The following is a 23,377-nucleotide window of genomic DNA, read 5'->3' as shown; positions in this document are numbered from 1 at the left end:
TAATTATACATGAACATATTTCATGGGATGAACTAAGAGCCAGGCACGATCTTCTGTTTTCGCTGCTGCCGCCAAGGTTTTCTCAGATAATTAATTCTCAATTCTTGCAACAAATATGGACAGCAATATTTTGGAAACTGGCATCCTCTTCTCCCAATGGGATTCTATCGCAAAATAATAAGTCAACTTCCAAACAAAACGTGGGCATGACTTCAGCAACTAAACGTGCTAGAAAACATCCTCCATCACCCATTAAATCTCCTAATACTATTTCAACGGAGCTACTGTTAGAGGAAATCAATGCTTTAAGACCTTTTATGGAAGAAACCAATAACAAATTGCAGACTTTAACAGACCATTGGTTTCTTATGGAAAGTAAAATTACTCAAGTTGAACAACGAGCCAGTGATGTTGAGGATACAGTTCAAAGTTTGCAATTGCTTAAATCCGAAGTACTTCACCTCAGGAAGCATCCTGAAGACTTAAAAAATCGGAATAGAAGAAATAATCGGTGTATCTATGACTTAACAGAAGGGACGGAAGGTTCAGACCCTATTAAATTTTTTCAATCTTTTCTTCCTAAACTTTTAGATCTTCCTTCTAAATCATTACTGAATATACAACGAGCCCACAGACTAGGACATTCATCTCATCAAGCATCTTTGTCACAAAATCTGAGAGGTGCTATTATCTACTTTCTAGAATATGTTGAGCTCCTTCAAATTCTTGGAACTGCTAAATCGAATGGAAAGATTTCATGGTCGGATTCACATTTGTTCTTCTCACAAGACTATGCTAAACCTACAGCTGACAGAAGAAAACAATTTTTGGACATGAGACCTGCTCTTTGTACTCTGAATGCAAGATTTGGGCTTTTTCATCCGTGCTCTTTTAAAGTGACCTTTTAAAGTAAACTACTGTATATGAGGATCCCAAGGTTTTGCAACGCTTTATCGACTCATTTAGAGTCGAAGACATGGACATCTCAAAACAACCTGCAGCTTGAATTTCATTTAATCTTTTTTCACTTCTAGATAGTATTCTTCTTTTTCATGTTTTGTTAAGCGTTATTATCAGTATAAGTAATTCTTTATGTTCTTTTCCTCATGTATCCCATACCTCTTAATTACCCTTTGTCTTTCTTATCAGGTATTGGTTGAAGATAGCACCATGATTACGTCGTCGTCTTTGTATTTGGGTTGATCCTTGTTGACCTCGTCAAAGTTCCAGTCACGTCATCTGTTTTTTTGTGGTGTCACCACCCTCATTTCCTTGTGTGTTATATAGGTATGTTCATTTTGTTCGTCTATACCTTATGTCTTCTATTTTCTCTTTATCACAACTTTCCATGTTCTTTTGTCCTCCTTTCTTTTTTCTTTTCTTCACTTCCTTTCTCAATTTTCTTCTTCATAGCTCTATCTGTATATTTGTCATCTCTTTCTGTTTGATTTGAATGATATTGCATTCCTTAATTTTTCAATATTTTCTCAACTGTTATATACTATTGTATTCTTTCATCTTATATTTAACTACTACCTTGTCATTATCTTGTTTGTAGAATTTCTTAACTTTAATATAAATTATTTCTTATGTTTCTTCGAATAATTACATGGAATGTTAGATTCACCTGTTAAGAGGCAAAGGGTTCTCACTCATCTGGCCAAATTGAATACAGTCATAACATTATTACAAGAAACACATGTTATTGATAAAGAAGTTAATAAACTTGAACATAATTGGGTAGGTTATGCTTTTACATTCACTGGCACGGGCAAACGTAGAGGTTTTGTGGTTTTATGTTCAATTTTTTTTTTACATGTTCAATTATTATCACAAGACAATGACATTGAAAGCCGTTGGCTATTTTTAAAACTTATTATCAATAATATACCAATAATAATTTTTAATGTATATGCACCTACTCATCTGGATACAACTTTATGGCCAAATATTGCCAATAAGTTGATGTCTATTACAGATGATTACTTAGTTTTTGGAGGTGATTGTAACCTCGTTTATGATCCTTTTTTAGACCGCACTTCTAAAACTAATTTTATTCCCACATCAATGCATAAACAATTGACTTCAACTATTGCACAGAGAGCTCTTATTGATTCACGGAGACTTAGTAATCCCATGATAAGAAAATACACTTTTTTTCTCCGGTACACTTTTCCTAATCCAGGATTGATTATTTATTTATATCTAAATCATTATCCCCACATTTTTTGGTTCAGAGATTAGTACCATTCTAATTTCAGATCATGCCCTAGTCACACTAGATCTGGAGTTACCTTCTGTTACTCCCAAAACTAAACATTGAGGCTTTAATACCTCTCTTTTAACAGACACTACATTTATTAAAAACTTTCAAGACTTTATACACAAATATGTTTTATTAAATGATACACCTGAACTCTCTTTTCAGATAACATGGGATGCTTTTGAAGCTGCTTCACTTGATTTTATTTTGACATATGTTTCTAATAAAAAGAAACCAAATAATGAAAAATCACTTGACATTATCATATATATTAAATCCCTTGAACATACTTATTATACATCTAAAACAAAAGAATGTCTAAATAATTTAGTCAAAGCTAAATAAAAATTTATAAATTCTCTACAGACATTGCTGCCTCATTTCTTCTTAGATCAAGTGCCAAATATTATGGAGGACAGAACAAAGCTGTCAAGCTCCTAGCAAACTATCTAAAAATTAAAAAAGATAGAACTAAAATTGAAATGATTCTACATGATACCCCAGCCACCGATGACAAAAGATATCTTGCAGGAATTCGCCGATTACTATAAAAAGCTTTATACACCAGAACATTTTCCATCTAATACATCATTACGTACTTAAATTCTATTAAACAGGAATTTGTCTCAAATATTGATTTTTCTCCTCTAGATGCAGATATTTCTTTCAAGGACATTCAGGGAGCAATTAATTCTATTAAAACAAATAAATCCCCTGGACTAGATGGTTTTCCTGTTGAGTTCTATATATATTTCTCAAAATTATGAATTCCCAAATTACACAAACTCTTCACCTTTTTTGCAACATCTAACACAGCGTTTAGCACTTTTCAAGATGATTTGATTTTCCTCATCCCTAAAAAAGGTAAAGATGTTAAATTATGCAAAAATTATCAACCAATATCCATAGTTAACACTGATTACAAAATCTTTGCTAAAGTTCTCGCAATTAGACTAGAATCTTTCCTCCCCACTTTAATCGGTAAGGAACAGTCGGGTTTTATTAAAGGTAGATATCTTTCAGATAATACTAGACTTTTCTTTGATATTTTGACTAACTGTAAGACGTATTCAAAATCTTTAGACTATCTTTTTGCTACTCTTTCTAGGTTCGGTTTTGGACAGAAGTTTATCAAACTGGTATCTGTTCTATATTGTTCCCCTAAAGCGTCAGTTCTTGTTAATGATATAACTTCTTCATCTTTCTCTATTGACAGAGGAGTCAGACAAGGATGTCCATAGTCTCCTTTGCTTTTTATCTTGGCACTTGAACCCTTCTTATCTTCTATTCACCAGAATATTAATATACAAGGATTTAAATATAGAGACTTACATATCAAATGTTCAGTATATGTTGATGATATCCTATTATATTTATCTTCCCCTGAACGTTACTTAAACCCCTTTTTGGATGCAATCTTAAACATTGCAAACATTTCAGGTGAAAAGCTTAACATAGATAAAAGTGAGATTCTTCAACTTAATGAATGGTATTTTAAACATGAATTTGCATTTTCAAACTTTCTTTGGAACCCCACAAAAATAAAATATCCAGACATCTAGTTCACAAATTCTTTGAAAGATACTGTTTCTATTCATTTTAACATTCTTTTTTCTACCCTTAAAAACTACCAACAAGATGGAATCCTTTGTTTCTATCATGGTGAGGTAGATTAGATTCTATTAAAATGATGCTTATTCCTGTAATAATTTTTTATCTCTCAAATATTCCCATTAATATTCCCTCTCCCATTTTTAAGAAAAGTAATTCTATTCTAGTCTCCTTTTTATGTGATAATAGCAAACCTCAAATGTCTCTTATTAAACTGCAACAATCTACACAAGATGGGGGAGTTAATTTTCCAAATTCCCAACTCTATCATACTGCTTTTCTTCTGAAACATTCATCCCATTTACATCAAGAAAATGCTTTACATCCAAAGCCTTTATGGGTTGAGTTAGAGTTATCCTTTATTCATCCTTTTACATTTATGGAATTTATTTGTCTCACTCAACGACCAACTAATATGTCATTATATGTTCTTAAAAGTGCTTGTAAAATATTACATCCCATCTTTCTTTCTATATATTACAATTTAGATCATTTTCTTAATTCTTCAATTTGGTACAATAAAACTTATTAAGATTATTAATAAATGTGTATTTTGGAAGTCCTGGTATATAAAGGGCTAAATATGGCTATGTCAACTATTAGATAATCACTCATTATTTTCTTTTAGGCAAGCCAAACAGTTATTTAATTTTCCTAATTCTTTTCAAAACAAGTATCAACTATTAACCACAGCTATTTTACAACCGTATAACTCTCTATTGTCTGTAACTTCCTAAGCTGCTACTCCTTCCCCTGTACTACAGATTTTATCAACCTTTCGCTAAGCCTCAAAAATTTAATCTCATCTTAACTATGTATCTCAACCTAGACAGAAAACATTAGTGGAATTACAATGGGAAAATGACATACAAACTTCATTTCCTATCACTTTATGGAATAAGATATGGACTGAAATTCTCAAAACATCTCGTGCAGCCAATACTACTCAAACATATATATATATATATAACAGATTACTACTTACACCACCTATTTTAAACAAATTCTTCTATAATGTCAACATGTTGGACATGCCAACTCTCTAATTCAACTTTAAAACACATATTATTTGAGTGTCCACATACGTATTAATTTTGGCTTCAGGTATAGGCTCAAATTAATCAAATTTTTCATTCCTCCATTCCCTTTTCTTTGACAAATGTAATTTTGGCTAGCCTTTCTGATACTTGGATAACCTGTGAAATGAATGTGCAAATTGTGGATGTATTAATTGCTGTAGCTTTCCAGCAAATAACAGAAAATATGAAAAATGCACGTAACATTTCCTTCCAGGCATGGCGGTATGGTGTTTGCTATAATCATAGATTAGATATCAAGTTTTTGTTCTCCATTATCTTCAGTTATAAAAAGGCAAATCTGTTGGTTGCCTGTAACTAATATGCTCAATTGTTCTGCTTTAAGAGCTAACTTACATCAACCCATCTCTGAAGAAGTGTCAAAACCCCCTTGAATCTCCCTTACTACTAAAGGCTAATTGTTGAATTGGTTATTTTCTCACTTTACTGTTTAATTTATAAGGCAAACATAGTTTTATATTACAAGGAATGCTTATTCACAGTTTACTTTACTTTTTTTCTCTTTTTATTCTTTGTTCTCATATTTTCTTATTGTGTCTTGATTTGTAAATTATTATTTTTTATTTTTTATCAACATAATACTTGTAACAACTTATTTGTTGATCCTATATTATACTCAGTTTGTTAAATATCATAGTTCTTATCAATTTACACACATTATTATTTAAATATTTTAATGAAATTATTTTAAACTGAGAAAGCATTGGCTAAGCATGTAGGTCTAAAAAGCTCAATCTAGCTAATGCTTTTTCTTCATGGATTAAGGGGTCATTACAACATTGGCGGTAAAAGCCGCTTACCGCCGTGCAGAAGACCGCCAATACACCGCCACAGCCGCGGAATTCCGCCACAGCTATTATGACCCACATCTCGGAATCTGCCGAAACTCAGACACCCACACAAGTCTGCCACACCAAAGGTCAGTGATAAACTGGCGAAAACAACCTTCACTGTCACGCCAACAGAAACACGCCCATGCTATCACGACCCACGAATCCACGCGGCGGTCTTTCAACCGCGGTATTCCATTGGCGGTACACACCGCCGCGCTCAAAATACACACACATCTCCAAAACACCGCCACATTGGACAATTCAAAATACACACACCTGATACACATACAAACACCAGTCCCACACACCAAACACAATATAAAACACACACCCACATCACCCACAAACCCCTACGACCAAAAATTAGAGACGAAGGCGACAGAGAGATAGCACAGCAATAGGCAACCCCACCACACAGAGGCACACAACACCATCACCCACACAACATCCACGCACAAAATACCACACACCACCACACATCACCACACTCATCACCACATACACCCCACACACATCACCTACACCACCCCATGGCACGCCAAAGACACCCCAGGTTTTCGGAGGAGGAGCTCAGGGTCGTGGTGGAGGAAATCGTAAGGGTAGAGCCACAGCTATTTGGATCACAGGTGCAGCACACCTCTATAGCTAGGAAGACGGAGCTATGGCGGAGAATCGTCGACAGGGTCAACGCAGTGGGACAGCACCCAAGAAATCGGGAGGACATCCGGAAGAGGTGGAATGACCTACGGGGGAAGGTGCGTTCAGTGGTCTCCAGGCACAACATTGCGATTCAGCGGACTGGCGGCGGACCCCCACCTCCTCCCCCACAACTAACTACATGGGAGGAGCAGGTCTTGACCATTATGCATCCAGAGGGCCTCGGAGGAGTCGGTGGAGGAATGGACACTGGTAAGTCTAATCTTAACTATCATATCCCCCACCCTACCTGCATGCTATCACACACCCCCACCCTCACCCCCTCACCTATCACTCCAACTACTCACTAATGTACTAATAACACAAACCACACATCCCAACACCAAGCCCTGCATGACACAACAAAGCATGGACACCCATCACTAAAGCATGCCCACTGCACATACCCATAACAACCCCCCAACCATCATCACACAAGCCCCCACACAGGAATGCTAGCACAGGGGTACACGCTCACCCACCCATTGCACACCATGAGACACACAGATGCAATAATCATGCTTTTACACCCCAGTAGGGCCACTACCTAACGCCACCAGACAGGAGGGTCCAGACATCTCCACCCCACCCACAGAAGAGGCCCACAGTGATGACAGCAGCTCTGGCCAACTGGATCCAGATGACCAGCCCGGACCATCGTGGGCCTTGGGACAGTCGGTTCCCCTCGCACAGGCACAGCCCAACACTGACCTTCCCCCCTCTGGTAACACCAGCACATCACCCACCCAGCGGGCCCATACTTCCGTACCCAGGACACGCCAATCAGCTGTGTGTCCACCACTACAGGGAACCCAGGATAACCCACCACCCCAACAACAACAGGGACCTGGGGGCAGTGGGTACACGGTCCAGGGGATGGAGGCACAGGAACACAGGGGAACTGGGAGGGCTGCTGTGTGACATTGGGCGGACAGGCCCAGGGAACCCACTCTCCACGAGCCCCTTTCCATCATCATGGGAGCCTACCACCACTCCCAGGAGACGATGGCTACAGTCCTGGCCAAGTTTCAGGAGACCCAGCGCATGCAGGACGAACAGTATTTGGGTTTCAGGGAAGAGCTCAGAACCATCAGCTCTGCCCTCGGCACCATCGTAGGGGTGCTGAAGGACATACAGAACACCATGAGGGACACCGTGGCACTCCAAGGGGCCCCTGACACTAGCATGGACGATGAACTGCCCACCACCTCCGCCAGCGCTAGTGGACAGGACGCCTCACCACAGGACCACCACACCAGCACCCCACCCCCTGCAGACGGACAACCACCCAGCAAGCGGTCCCTGAGATCCAGGAACAGGACAGAGCACAATGGCAAGACCCCCGCCAAGAAATGAGACCACCCTGATTGACATCCCATTGTCCCACTTTGTTACCCTGTCCAGATAGGAACTGGCCCAGCTCCACTTCCTATGCCCATATGGGCAGTGCACCTGTGAGACTAATAGACTGGACTTTGCCATGGACATTCCTCCACCATCACCCATCACCATTTTGCCACCCCCTCCAATAATTAGCACTTCAATAAACACCCTTGAACCACAAAACAATCTGAAGTCAGTCTGTGATTTAGAAAATGTGTATTATCTATGACAATGACAAAAACCGTTCGAAAATGTAATGTCAACATACCTATGTAACACATCACAAGCCCATGAAGGATGCAAGCAGATGACACACGTTGGTAACCACACCTGTGAAACCGTAATGGAAATGTACCACTCAGTTAGCAAATACTGCATCAAATTGACAGACAGGATAGAGGTAGAAGTGTGAAAGTAAATATATTAGTAAAAAAAAAATTCTCACCTGTGTGTCACTGGAAATATTGCTGTATGACAGAGTCCCTGTTATCAATGTCTACTTCCTCTGCTTCCTCCTCATCACTGTCCACAGGCTCCACAGCTGCCACAACACCGTCATCTGGACCATCCTCCTGCAGAAAAGGCACCTGGCGTCGCAAAGCAAGATTGTGAAGCATACAGCAGGCGATGATGATCTGGCACACCTTCCTTGGTGAGTAGAATAGGGAACCACCTGTCATATGGAGGCACCTGAACCTGGCCTTCAGGAGGCCGAAGGTGCGTTCGATCACCCTCCTAGTCCACCCATGTGCCTCATTGTAGCGTTCCTCTGCCCTGGTCCTGGGATTCCTCACTGGGGTCAGTAGCCATGACAGGTTGGGGTAACCAGAGTCCCCTAATAGCCACACCCGGTGCCCCTGGAGTTGCCCCATCACATAAGGGATGCTGCTATTCCGCAGGATGTGTGCGTCATGCACTGAGCCAGGGAACATAGCATTTACCTGCGAGATGTACTGGTCTGCCAAACATACCATCTGTACATTCATCGAATGATAACTCTTCCGGTTCCTGTACACCTGTTCACTCCTGTGGGGGGGGACCAAAGCCAAATGGGTTCCATCAATGGCACCTATGATGTTGGGGATGTGTCCCAGGGCATAGAAGTCACCTTTCACTGTAGCCAAATCCTCCACCTGAGGGAAAACGATGTAGCTCCTCACGTGTTTCAGCAGGGCAGACAACACTCTGGACAATACGTTAGAAAACATAGGCTGGTACATCCCTGATGCCATGGCCACTGTTGTCTGAAATGACCCACTTGCTAGGAAATGGAGTACTGACAGCACCTGCACTTGAGGGGGGATACCTGTGGGATGGCGGATTGGTGACATCAGTTCTGGCTCCAACTGGGTACACAGTTCCTGGATTGTGGCACGGTCAAACCTCTAGGTGATGATTAAATGTCGCTCCTCCATTGTCAACAGGTCCACCAGCGGTCGGTACACCGGAGGATTCCGCCATCTCCTCACATGTCCCAGCTGACGGTGCCTAGGAAGGACAACAGCGACCACAGAGTCAACAAATTCAGAGGTATGTACCCACTGCTACACAGAACACGACACAAAATAAAAAAATCTTCCCTTATGTGTGTTGAGTCCAGGCCTAGGTATGTGTGATCCAGTTGTAAATGAAGCCATGTGGGTCCCTGAAATGGCAGATGCCTGACCTCTAAAGTGAGACAATGGGATGTGAGGTAACTGCGCTGGCGTTGCACACCGTCGCGGTAGGCTGTCGAAGACCGCAGCGCAATGCTGCATTGGTTAACATTGGACCATATGGGTCCCAGGAGCCAATGACGAAGTGCGCCGGCGGTGATGATACGCACCGCCGCGGACGTGACCGCCATTTTCTATCTATTCAATCACTCGATACCTGATCTTCGACAGGAGAGGACCTACACTGCAAGTGCTGCTGTGACCTCGGTCTGGAAGAGACAATGGCACGTGCGTCTGGGGAAAGGGCCCCTGCCTTCACTGCACAGGAGTTGGAGAAGCTCGTGGACGGGGTCCTCCCCCAATACACGCTACTCTACGGTCCTCCAGACCAACAGGTGAGTAAATAGGGTGCAAGTTGTATGGGCTATGCCTGGTTGGAGAGGGCTGGATGTAAGTAGGAAGGGGGCAGAGTCATGCGAGCATGAAGGACTTTGAATGCATGTGCCACATGGCAAGGGTAGGGATGTGGGCCACTCACTTCGACGGTGCAGTTGTTGATGACTTCTCTTCTTCCCCTGTACATTTCATGTAGGTCAGCGCCCACCAGAAGAAGGATATTTGGCGTGCCATCGCCAAGGAAGTCCGGACCCTGGGGGTCCACCAGAGACGGAGCACCCACTGCCGTAAAAGATGGGAGGACATTCGCCGCTGGAGCAAGAAGACGGCGGAGGCTCAGCTGGGGATGGCCTCCCAATGTGGGAGGGGTGCCCGTCGCACCATGACCCCCCTGATGTTCCGGATCCTGGTGGTGGCCTACCCTGAGTTGGATGGGCGCATGAGGGCATCACAGCAGACACAAGGGGGTGAGTACACTCACATTATCATGACTTTGCGCGCAGTGGAGGGGTCTGGGTGTGGGAGGAGGGCTGTGGGTTTCCCCAGGCCAGGGCGAGTTCCGTAGGATAGGCACCTCCGTAATGCAGGCAATGTGCCACTCCACCCCACCTCTGTAGAGTGCCAAAAACAGGTATACATGCCCCTGTGTCATCTATGTGGGCAGATGACACTCATAGGCAAGTAGGCCATATCCCAGGAACTGCATCTGTAGAGGCCAAGAGCACGGCGTAGTGCAGGGGGCAGCTGTGTCTGTATTGTCCGCCAACGGTAGCGGTAAGCCATGCACTCAACCTGTCTTTCTTCTGTTTCCCCACCCCTTTTTGTGCTCTCCCTGTTCTTTTGTGCATCAGCATCATCAGGCGGAGGTACAGGGGCACCGGAGCACGAGGGGGCTGCGTCCCACATGGCCATGGAGGGCCACACCGCGGACTCCGAATACACTAGTGGGACGGAGGGCGAGGGGAGCTTCACGGCGGTCAGCGGATCAGCAAACAGCAACACGGACTCGTCCTCCAATGGGAGCTCCCTTGTGGTGGCGGCACCATCTGTGCCCCCCACTTCTACAGGTACAGCCACCAACCCCCCTACCAGCACCGCCCTCCCAGCAGCCCCTCAGCCTTTGGCCTGTGCCTGCTCATCCAGGAGGGTGGGCATCACCTTCGCCCCAGGCACCTCAGCCCCTGCCCCTGTCACCCCTGCTGCCCTCAGTGAGGAGGCCATTGACCTCCTCAGGTCACTCACTGTTGGGCAGTCTACCATTGTGAATGCCATCCAGGGTATAGAAAGGGAGTTGCAACACACCAATGCATTCTTGGAGGGCATTCATTCTGGTCAGGCTCATCGAACCCTGCAATCTCTGGCCTCAGCACTGATGGCAGCCATTGTCCCTGTGTCTAGCCTCCCCCCTCCAACTTCCTCCACCCAGACCCAATCCCCTGTATCCCAGCCTATCCCAAGCACACCATCAGACCAGCCTGCACACACCTCACCACACAAGGGCAGCTCAGGCAAACATAGGCACCACACATCCCACAGGCACTCACACAAGCATCACCCACATACAGACACAGCAACATCCACTGCCTCCACTGTGTCCCCCTCCTCGTCGTCTCCCTCCTCCCTCCCAGTCTCGTCTACACTCTCACCTGCATGCACTACCACAACAGCCACTAGGACTCGCACCAGAACACCCAGCACCACAACCCGCTCACCTGCACTCACCACCCCACTACCATTTACACATCCCCTGTGTCCTCTCCCAGTGTGTCTGTGACGCCCCCTCCCAAAGTCCACAAACGCGGGCACACACACACCCAACATCCATCCACCTCACGACAGCCTCCAGAACATGCACCTGCACCCAAATCACCAAAAGTTACACCTCCTACAACCACCTCCTCTTCCTCCACTCCCAGACCCCCTCCAGTGTTCGTCAGAAAATTTTCTTGAGCAACCTTGACCTCTGTCCCATCACCCCCCCCTCCAATTCATAGGTCCCGTAGTAGCACCTCAGCCAAAAAGATTCCGGTACCAGTGGTGCCTGTTCGAGGTATGTGGAGTGCACTGGGCACCAGGGCAGCCAGTGTGACACGGAGCCAAAGCACTGCCAGTCCACCCCCTGTGAAGCACCAGAAGTTGGACAGTGCCCAACGGGAGAGGGGGAAGACACTTGCCGGCAAAGCCGCCCACAAGGGTCCCGGGGGGAGTGTCGAGTCAGCTGTGACTCCTCCCAAGGTGGCGAAGGGGCAGAAGAAGCCTCCAAAGTCTGGGAAGAGCAGCACAGCGGAGAAGGCTGCCATCCTCCCCGCTGCCCAAGATACCACCGCCAGCCCCATCGTCACTGGTCAGGAGACCACCGCCAGAGTCAGTGCCCAGGAGGGCAGCACTATCGTCACTGGTCAGGAGACCACCGCCAGAGTCAGTGCCCAGGAGGGCAGCACTATCGTCACTGGTCAGGAGCCCACTGCCGGAGTCAGTGCCCAGGAGGGCCCCGGCAGCCACAGCCCCGCTGGGCAATGAGGGACCGCCATGGCACACATCGCAGCACAGGTCAGAGACAGCAAAGTCAAGCACCGCTGAACAGGGCAAAGACCGCCATGGCAAGCACCGCTGAACAGGGCAAGCACCGCTGAACAGGGCAAAGACCGCTGAACAGGGCAAAGACCGCCATGGCAAGCACCGCTGAACAGGTCAGAGACAGCAAAGTCAAGCACCGCTGAACAGGGCAAAGACCGCCATGGCAAACACCGCTGAACAGGTCAGAGACAGCAAAGTCAAGCACTGCTGAACAGGGTAAAGACCGCCATGGCAAGCACCACTGAACAGGGCAAGCACCGCTGGACAGGGCAAAGACCACCATGGCAAGCACCATTGAACAGGGCAAAGACCGCCATGGCAAGCACCGCTGAACAGTGCAAGCACCGCCAACTCAAGCACCGCTAGCCCATGAGCGGCAGGGGCAGTGACGCAACAGGGACCGTCACGGGGTGAGTGATGCACTCTGGGCACCAGTCCCCCTCCAGAACCAGTGGAGACTGTTATCCACTTGAAAGACTTTGGCTTTGCACTCCCCAGGATGGTACAGTGGGTAAGCCACCCAGTGCAGAGACTTGTGAGACTGTGGCTTTGCACTCCCCAGGATGGTACAGTGGGTAAGCCACCCACTGTAGAGACTTGTGAGACTGTGGCTTTGCACTCCCCAGGATACAGCAGTGGGCAACCCACCCACTGTAGAGACTTGTGAGACTGTGGCTTTGCACTCCCCAGGACACAGCAGTGGGCAAGCCACCCACTGTAGAGACTTGTGAGACTGTGGCTTTGCACTCCCCAGGATACAGCAGTGGGCAAGCCACCCACTGTAGAGACTTGTGAGACTGTGGCTTTGCACTCCCCAGGATACAGCAGTGGGCAAGCCACCCACTGTAGAGACTTGTGAGACTGTGGCTTTGCACTCCCCAGGATACAGCAGTGGGCAAGCCACCCACTGTAGAGACTTGTGAGACTGTGGCTTTGCACTCCCCAGGATACAGCAGTGGGCAAGCCACCCACTGTAGAGACTTGTGAGACTGTGGCTTTGCACTCCCAGGATACAGCAGTGGGCAAGCCACCCACTGTAGAGACTTGTGAGACTGTGGCTTTGCACTCCCCAGGATACAGCAGTGGGCAACCCACCCACTGTAGAAACTTGTGAGACTGTGGCTCTGCACTCCCCAGGATACATCAATGGGCATGGAGCCCCGTCGTGGATCTGGCGTGGTGCAGTCATCCGGCTGAGGTGCCCTCCCTTCCTTTCCCCCTGAGGTGCCTGTTGTATTTCTATCTGATGCCCCTTCAGTGTTCTCTCCGTTCCAGGACAGGTATCGTGTGTGGGCCTCGCCCATGCATTTGGGGCCCAGTGGTCCACGGACATTGAAATGTGCATACCTGTACTACTAATCGTGATGTATATATTTGGAATGTGTATATATTGATGTATATATGAGCTAACTGTTTTTTGATACATTACAATGGTTGAACTCATTTCCTTTTGTCTTAGCATTCTTCCGGGGGGGGGTGGGGGTTGTTACTGTGATGTTCGGAAATGCATTGGTGTGTGTGTTGTAGTGGGTGAGGGTCGGGTTGGGGGTGGGCGTGTTGCATGTGTGTGTCTGTGACTTTTGCCTCCCCCCTCCCCTATGTCGTAGGTGCAGTACCCACCGTTGTCTTCGGCGACGCCGTTGCTGATGTTCGTAGAGGAGCAGGAAGACAAGCGCAGGGAGTATTTGGAGTTCCGGCTCCATGGTGCCCTCCTTCCTCGTGGTGTTTGTTCAGGTGAGCGTTTTCCCATAGAAATGTCTGTTTCCGCCGTGTTTTTATCCACGGTGAATCCGTCCCGGAAAAGGTGGCGGATTGGCCTGTTGTAATACTGTGGGCGGTACTTTGTCTTCCACCTGTCTGTTGGCGGTGACCGCCGCACTGCTTGTCTGTATCGCCGTGGCGGTCGGAGTGTTAAAGTAGCTGGCTATGTTGGCGGTTTCCGCCACGGTCATAATTCCCTTTTTTTTTTCGCCGGCCTGTTTGCGGGATTACCGCCACTTTAACACCGTCCGCCAGGGTTGTAATGGCCACCAAAATCTCTTTATTGAAATGTTTCATCTATACACTGTTCCACCTTCAACCACTGGCTTGTGGATAGTGAAAACAATTTTGCAAAAGAAAAAAGAAACAGAGCAACAAAACAATTACACCCCTGTGTCTACGCACTGTCCTCATTGCAGGGCCTGCTCGTCAAATCCCCTGTGTGGGCCAACCCATCGCCTCTATGCAGTGTCCTCCATGCCAGTCGGGCCTTTGCCTGAGCTAGTCAAAAGCAGAGCACGTAGGTAGCGAGGACACGTCAGCTCCCTAAATTTGTCAGAGAGGTATGAAATACAGGGTCCCTATATTTTATCAAAAGTTGGCAGGGATCCCATAACCACCGCCGTCATCTTCTCCATCCCCAGTACATCCCATATCTTATGTAGCCAGTCTGTGTGACTGGGAATTACCTCGGATCCCCATCGGGCTACGAGATGCTGTTTCGCTGCCCCGATCACCAGAGTAATGGCCTTACCTTTCTGGGCTTTGAGAGGGTATGTCTGTGGGTTCAGTAGTCTTAATAGTATGTAACTAGGAAAGTATGGTATGGTCGTATCTCATCTATGGTGTTCAAGATGTTATCCCAGAAGCGGGTTATTCGGGGGCAGTTCTACAAAATATATGTCAGCGTGTCCTGTTGTCCACATTGTCACCAAAACCGATCTGTGCTGCCCCTCCACCATCCGGGAACCCATGCCAGCGTAAAGTACCAGTAATGTGCTATTTTCAGAAATAATTCTTTAGTGTTCATATTGTGGACTGTTACTTCTGCACAGTGTAGCACATCTCACCACTCCCTATCCATGAACGAACAACGGCATTTGGCCTCCCATCTACGCTTCGTGTGTGTCTGCGGCAAGCGCAGTGGTATAGCCAGGAAGCCATAGATGTCAGAAATAAGCCTCTTATCATTTGTACGTGTCAATACCCACTTTTCAAAGGGAAAGAGGGACCTTCTTGCTTGTGGCCAAATTCCTAAGGAGGACCCCCAGTGCCGAATCGCCAAATATTGCCAGTATGATTCCTTCGGAAGGCCATATGCCCGTTGGAGCTTGATAAATTCCATGATAACTTGAGTATCGAAGAGGCCTTCAATTCTTTTACACTTTGAGTCCTGCCAGCTGCTGAACGAGGACCCCAGGAGTGCGGGGGGAAATCCAGATTGCCAATATTCAGCATCTGTGGAGATATGGGAGAGGACAGGCCCCTATGTGTCTGTATCTTGTCCCAAACCTCCATCTTGGCTCGCAAGACAGTAGAGACATAAACCCCCTGAAGGCGGTGTGCAAGCAGAAGCCAGGGGACCTTCCAGATATGCTGTCCAGCCACTGCATGATCAATAAAGCACAAGTGCTTCTCAGTGCTCACACAGGACTACTCCACGAGACAACACATCTGGGCAGCCTGATAGTAACCAACCAAATAGGGGACTCTCAACCCTCCCTTTGACTGTGGCAGGTAAGCCTCCTCCCATGCTATTCTCACCTTTTTCCTAGCCCAGATGAATTCCCACATCAGCCTCTGTATAGTATCAAGTACCCGGGTGGGGGTGGTAATGGAAGGGTTTGCATGATAAACAATGCTTTGGGCAAGAGCATCATCTTCATTGCTGCAATGTGGCACTGCCAAGAAAGACCACAACCCTTCCACTTAGCCAAGGCCCCACGGGCCTCGCTCAGCAGGGAAGCATAGTTACATTCAGCTATACTGGCTGGGGAAATACAGATTTGCAAGACTAAGGCCCTCATTCTGACCTTGGCGGTCGGCGGAGAGGCGGCGGTCGGACCGCGAACAGACCGGCGGTCAGAAAAATGGCATTCTGACCGCGGCGGTCACCGCCGCGATCGACCGCCGCTTCCCCACTCCGACCGCCACGGCAGTCATGACCGCCGGGCTGGAGTTTGCGCACTCCGGCCCGGCGGTCGTCCCAAGACCGCCAACGGTATCATGACCCTGCCTACCGCCGCGGTTTCTGGCGGTCGGGAACCGCCATGCGAACCATGGCGGTAAGCACTATCGGGGCCAGGGAATTCCTTCCCTGGCACTGATAGGGGTCTCCCCCACCCCCCACTACCCACCCGAGTCCTCCCCCCACACCCTCCACCCCCCTGCCACCCCCCAGAGGTGGTACGAACCCCCTCCCCACCCCCACCCCGACATGCACATACATGCACCCCGACATGCACACACCCCCAACATGCACATATACACACCCCCTACACACACATACACAACGGGGACACATACCCACACACATACATGCAGACATGCGCACCTGCCGAACAGCACACATTACCCATAGACACAGCAGCACCCCCCGCCCGCATACACGCACTCACACACCCCCTCTACACACTCACACGCACACCCCCATGCACGCCCACATCACACGACGCCCCCCCTCCCCCTCCCCTCACGGACGGTCAACTTACCTTGTGCGTTGGTCCTCCGGGAGGCGACGGGAGCCATGGGGAGGTGACCGCCAACAGAACACCGCCAACAGAAGACCGCCACACAGATATGTGGGTCGTAATTCTGTGGGCGGTGTTCTGCTGGCGTGGCGGTGGAGGTTGACCAGTCTCCACTTTTCCGCCGGCCGCCAGTGTGGCTGCTGGCGGTTTCCCGGCGGAACGCTCCCAGCGGTCGGAATGCGCACAGCGGCATACCGCCGCGGTCGGCGGTCTTCACCGCGGCGGTAACTCGGCGGTCTCGCGAAAAGACCGCCAAGGTCAGAATGAGGGCCTAAGTATTGCACTGTATGGTTAGCCCATGTAAAGGGTAGGAGGGGCCCTAGTGCGGCCACCTCCGTCTCAGGAACTGTCAGGTTAAGAATGGAAGATTTAGTCAGGTTGGCCTCGAAGCCCCCCACACTTCCAAAGACCCACAATTCCTCCAATACAGCTAAAAGAGATCTCTTCGGTTGTGTCAGATAGAGCAGAAAATCGTCTGCATATATGTATGCTATTTTATGAGCTCGACCCCATTTATAGGGCAAACAGCAAAGGTGACAGTGGGCAGCCCTAGGCCACCATTAATGCTCATTCTAGCCTGAGGGAGAGTGTAGTTACACTGTTCCCATTTGCAGAATCTCTGCCCCAAACCATAGGGGGGAAGGACCGTAAACAAAAAATTCCAATGAACTCAGTCGAAGGCTTTCTCCACGTTGATGGAGAGTAACAGCGATGATATGTGAGCCCACTGCCCCATATCTAAACGATGACAAAGCCTCCCCGGTATTGTCGGCACAGGTTCCTTCAGGAATAAACCGAGTCTGATCCATGTCTATCAACCTTGAATGTAGGGGCCCAGTCTATGCTCCAAGATGGCGGTAAAGAGCTTAGCGTCCACATTCAATAGTGTAATAGGCCAATAGGGTGAGCAGAGGGCTGAGTCCTTAATGGGTTTTGGAATAACCGTGATCGTTCCCATCTCCATCGATGGGGCAAGCGATCCCGTAGAAGCAAATCCTTTAAATAGCCGTGCCAGCAACGGGGCAAGAAGGTTCCCAAAAAGTTGATAAAACTCCACACCCAACCCGTCCTGCCCTGGCACCTTGCCAGTAGGGGTAATATCCTTGTCCAGTGGGCGATCCAGGGCAAGGACATCAATTCCAGATACCCCCTTATTTCCTCCACTTCCAGTCACTCCGCTGTATAGAGGGAGCAATAAAACTCCTCAAATTCCTTCAAAATCAGCCCCTCATCATTAGTTCTAGCGCCATCCTGAACCTGAATAGCATTTACCCGTCGCTGCGCCGCCTGAGCACGGAGCCGGTGTACCAGAAGTCATTTGTTTGGTACGCAGTAAAGCATTCTTTGCCCCATCCATGACTAAAGCCTTTGATTGTTTACGAATTGCCGTAAGCTGTCGCCTCACTTCATTTGCCCCTGTTTCCCAGTGCCTCCCTTCCAATTCTTTTATCTTGGCCTCCAATTTGGCACTTCTCCCTCCGAAGTGCAGTAGCTTGCGCCGCCATCGCTATAAAGTGGCCCCTGACCACCGCCTTCAGAGCTTCCAGAGCCTCCCAGACCACCAACAACGAGGTCTCCAATATGTCATTTATGCCCAGGTAAGATCTAATTGTGTCCCTCATTTCTGAGCACGCCTCATCACACGCAAGAAGTTTAGTATTGAGCCGCCAGACCCTAAGTCTTCATCTCGGGGCCGGCAGTGTGAGTTGTAATGTGATCGGAGCATGGTCGGAAAGTGCTGTAACCCCAATCTCTAACCGTGTGATTCCATGTAGAAGACTGGGAGTGATCAATCAATCAATCAGAAATTTGTAAAGCCCACTACTCACCCGTGAGGGTCTCAAGGTGCAGAGGTGGGGGGGAGGGGAAGGGTGCTGCTCGAACAGCCAGATCTTGATAAGTTTCCTGAAGGTAAGGAGGTCTTTGGTCTGTTGGAGGTGGGTGGGAAGAGTGTTCCACATCTTGGCGGCAAGGTGCGAGAATGATCTGCTGCTGGTTGTAGTTCTGTGGATGCGTGGGACGGTTGTGAGGGCGAGGTCGGCGGAGTGGAGATGCTGGGTCAGGGTGTACAAGGAGAGCCATCTGTTGAGGTATTCGCTTTGTGAGCGTGGGTGAGGAGTTCAAAGGTGATCATCTTGTTGACTGGGAGCGGGTGCTGGTCTCTCAGATGACCTGAGATGTGGCAGTGGCGGAGGATGTCCAGGGTGAGGCGTGCAGAGAAGTTATGGATGCATTGCAGCCTCTTCTGTAGATTGGCCATGGTTCCTGTGTAGAGGGCATTGCCGAAAACAAGTTTGCTGCTTACGAGGGTTTGGGTGACTGTTCTTCTGGTTTCGGTGGGGATCCGTTTGTAGATATTTCAGAGCATGCGGAGGGTGTTGAAGCAGGAGGATGAGATGGCGTTGACTTGCTAAGTCATGGATAATGAAGATTCCAAGATGAATCCTAGGTTGCTTGCGTGGTCGGTGGGAATCGGAGTGGTTCCAAGAGTGGCAGGCCACCAGGAATCATTCCACACGAGGGGGTGGAGCCGAAGATGAGGACTTCCGTCTTGTTGGAATTGAGTTTGAGGCAGCTGTTCTTCATCCATTCAGCGATGGCCTTCCTTCCTTCGTGGACGTTGGTCTTGGCAGAGTCCTTGGTGAGGGAGAGGATCAGCTGGGTGTCGTCGGCGTATGAGATGATGTTGAGGTTGTGGGATCGGGCGATGTTAGCGAGCGGGGCCATGTAGATGTTGAAGAGAGTCGGGCTGAGGGATGAACCCTGGGTTATGCTGCAGATGATTTTGGTGACGTCCGAGTGGACTGGGGGAGGCGGACTCTCTGGGTTCCACCGGTGAGAAAGGAAGTGACCCACTCCAGGGCTCTGTTGCGGATTCCTGCATTACTGTGGCAGACGGTGTCGAAGGTGGCCGAGAGGTCCAGGAGGATGAGGGCCGAGGTTTTGCCGTTGTCCAGTATGGTTCTGATGTCGTCGGTGGCGACGATGAAGGCAGTTTCGGTACTGTGGTTGCTGCGGAATCCGGATTGGGAAGGGTCCAGGGTGCAGTTCTCCTCGAAGAAACAGGTTAGTTGTCTGTTGAGCCTTCTCAATGTCTTTTGCCAGGAAGGGGAGCAGGGAGATGGGCCGGAAGTTCTTGAGGTCCTTTGGGTCCACCTTGGGTTTTTTGAGGAGGTCATTGATCTTGGTGTGTTTCCAGCTCTCTGGTAAGGTGGTGGACTCGAAGGAGCTGTTGATGATCTTCCGTAGTTGGGGTGCCATGACGGAGCTTGCTTTGTTGAGGATGTGGTGAGGGCAGGGATCAGATGGTGAGCCGGAGTGGATGGTGTTCATGATTTCGATGGTGTCATTGTCTTTGACGGAGGTCCAGGAGAGCAGGAGGATAGTCGGAGGTGAATCTGTGGTGTTGGTGGTTGCCGGGGGGTCTGGGTGCTGAAGCTGTCGTGGATGTCTGCAATCGTGTGGTGGAAGTAGGAGGCTAGGGAGTTGCAGAGGTCTTGGGATGGCGGGATGTCGTTGTGGTTGGAGAGTTCGTTCACGATGTTGAGGAGCTCCTTGTGGCTGTGTACGTTGTTGTTGATTCGGTCTTTGAAGGTTGTTCTCTTGGCGGTCCGGATGAGTTGGTGGTGTCTGCAGATGGCGTTTTTGAAGGCTGTGTGGTTGTCTAGAGTCTGATCTTGGTGCCACTTTCTTTCGAGTCTTCGGCAGGTTTTCTTAGATTCATGGTGGTCGGTGGTAAACCAGAAGGCCTTTCTGTTGGTGCATCTGTTGGAAGGATTCTTGATTGGGGCGAGAGTATTGGCACAGGTGTCGATCCATTGCCTGAAGTTGCGGGCAGCTGCATCAGTGTCGGTGGTGTCGATGGGTGGGTTCCAGGAGAGGGTCACAATAAGTTGCTCTTCGGTGACCTTGTTCCAACTGCGGTGGGGGATCCATTGTGGGTGGTGGTGTGTTGTGGGTTTCTTGAAGGAGAAGTGGATGCAGAGGTGTGGCTGAAGGAGACGTGATTTCTGGCGGCGAAAATAGGGTCGAGTGTGTATCCTACGGAGTGGGTCGGTGTTGTGACAAGCTGTATGAGTTCGAGGTTGGAGAAGTTGTCGAGCAGGTGGCGGTGTTGTTGTCGTTGGTGTTCTTGAGGTGGAAGTTTAAGTCCCCGAGGAGTATGTATACAGTGGATGTGAGAGCGTGCGTGCTGTAGACGTCGGTGATAGAGTCGCTGAACTGCTGTCTGGGGCTTGGGGGCCTGTAGACGAGGGTCCCTGGGAGAGTGGTGTTTGAGTCAGTGTGGATCTGGAAGTGCAGGTGTTCGGCGGTGTTGAGGGTGTCTTTGGTGCTGGTCGTGATCCTGAGGGTGTTTTTGTGGATGATGGTGATGCCTCCTCCTGGTTTGTTGGAGCGATCCCTGTGGGTGTTCTTGTAGCCGTCCGGGATGGCTATAGCGATGTCAGGCGCTGAGTAGGGGTTCATCCAGGTCTCGGTCAGGAAGGCGACGTCTGGGGAGGCTGAGTCGAGTAGATTCCATAGCTCTACTGCGTGCTTGTGAATAGAGCGGGTGTTGAGGAGGACACATTTGAGAAGGCGTCCTGCCTTGGTGGGTGGGTCGTTGGCGTGGAAGCTGGTGAAGGTGCAGTTCCTGCAGGAGAAGGGTCGGCGGGTGGTCTGCGGGGAGGCTTCAAGCCAGGCGGGAGAGCGGCCAGTGTTGAGGGCGCTGAGGGGGGCGTCGTCGTAGTGAAGACATGTGTGGCGTTGGTGGGGGGGACGAGAGCCAGGGGCTGTGGCGCTGGGCATGATCCAGGCGCGGACGGGCACAGACTGGCTTGCCTTGCCAGCGACCACCATTAAGTAGGGAGGTGGGGTGGAGGAGAGGACAGCTGGGAGGCGGGAGTGGGGGCGAAAATCAGCACGAAAAAAGGGGCGGGCAGCGGGGGAAGCAGTGGCAGGAGTGCAGCGCGAGAAAAAGAGAGAGGGGGCGGGCCGAAGGGGCATCAGCGGTGGGGGAGAAAGAGATGGTGGGAGAGCTAAAAAGAGAGAAAGAGTGGAATGAGATAAAAACGAGGAAGAGTGTAACGTGAAGCAAAAGGAGCACAAAAGGGACAGACACAGAAGTGAAAGCAGAACAGAGAGCAACGCAGAAAAAAGGAGGAGAGAGGCAGAGGGTAGCCTAGTACGAAAGCAGAGCTCTCCCACTAGACACCAGGGATGAGGTGTAGGCAGAAGCCTGCAGGTGGAGGAGGGCCTCGAACTCCTGACATGGGTTAGGAGTTCAGAGGAGTGAGGGATGAGGGCTCTACTTACCAAGTGGAGCCATAGGAGGCAGAGCAGTACACTGACGAGGGAAGTGGTATTGCTCGACCTACCATGCAGCGGCTGTCCTTAAGTAGGGAAGTGGGGGGGAGGAGAGGACAGCTGGGAGATGGGAGCGAGGGTGTAAAACGGAGCGAAAAAGGGGGTGGGCCGCAGGGTAGCAGCGGCGGGAGTGCAGTGCGAAAGAGAGAGCAGAGGGCAGGCCGCAGGGGCAGCAGCGGTAGGGGAGAGAGAGGTGGGGAGAGTGAAAGTGAGAGAGAGAGAGTGAAGTGAGAGAAAAATGAGGAAGAGTGTAACCTGAAGCAAAAGGAGCACAAAAGGGACAGACACAGAAGTGAAAGCAGAACAGAGAGCAAAGCAGAAAAAAGGAGGAGAGAGGCAGAGGGCAGCCTAGTAGGAAAGCAGAGCTCTCCCACTAGACACCAGGGATGAGGTGCAGGCAGAAGCCTGCGGGTGGAGGAGGGCCTCAAACTCCTGACAGGAGTCAGGAGTTCAGAGATGCGAGGGATGAGTGCTTTACTTACCAGGTGGAGCCACGGGAGGCAGAGCATCCTCCCTGTTGGGAGCTCTGCCGTCGCGCCTGTCCATTCTCCTGGTCCTGGCTGCAAGTCATCGCTCATCGCTGTTTGGTATTTCATGCTCAGGAGGTTTCTTCACGAGGGTAGGAGGATGTGACCTCCAGCATTATCCCCCCCTTCCAGTTCACCTATGTCCACTAGGCATTAAGAGTCTGCTTCTATCTCTTGGATAGACCCTCCTGATGCCGCATGCTGTGTAGTAGGTCTGCACTCTCCTTCCTGCTCTCCTCATCAGATGGTTTTGGGGGTTTCCCCCTTCGTTGTCTAGCTGTGTGGCCTTGGACCGCAGCTGCCACCTGTGAAGTCTGGGCCCCCAGAAGGAGGCCCATCTTGTCCCAAATTCATGTTTGGGAGAGATTCTGCCATCTTCCAACGTGCAGATGATGCATGACTCATTCTACCAAACAAACTGGAAACAGAAGGGATGGCCCCACTTATAGCAAATTCCTCTCTCCTAAAGTACCGCCGGGACA

The sequence above is a fragment of the Pleurodeles waltl genome, chromosome 2_1 (assembly GCF_031143425.1).
Source record: "Pleurodeles waltl isolate 20211129_DDA chromosome 2_1, aPleWal1.hap1.20221129, whole genome shotgun sequence".
Classification (NCBI taxonomy): Eukaryota; Metazoa; Chordata; class Amphibia; order Caudata; family Salamandridae; genus Pleurodeles; species Pleurodeles waltl.
This window is presented reverse-complemented; position numbering follows the sequence as displayed.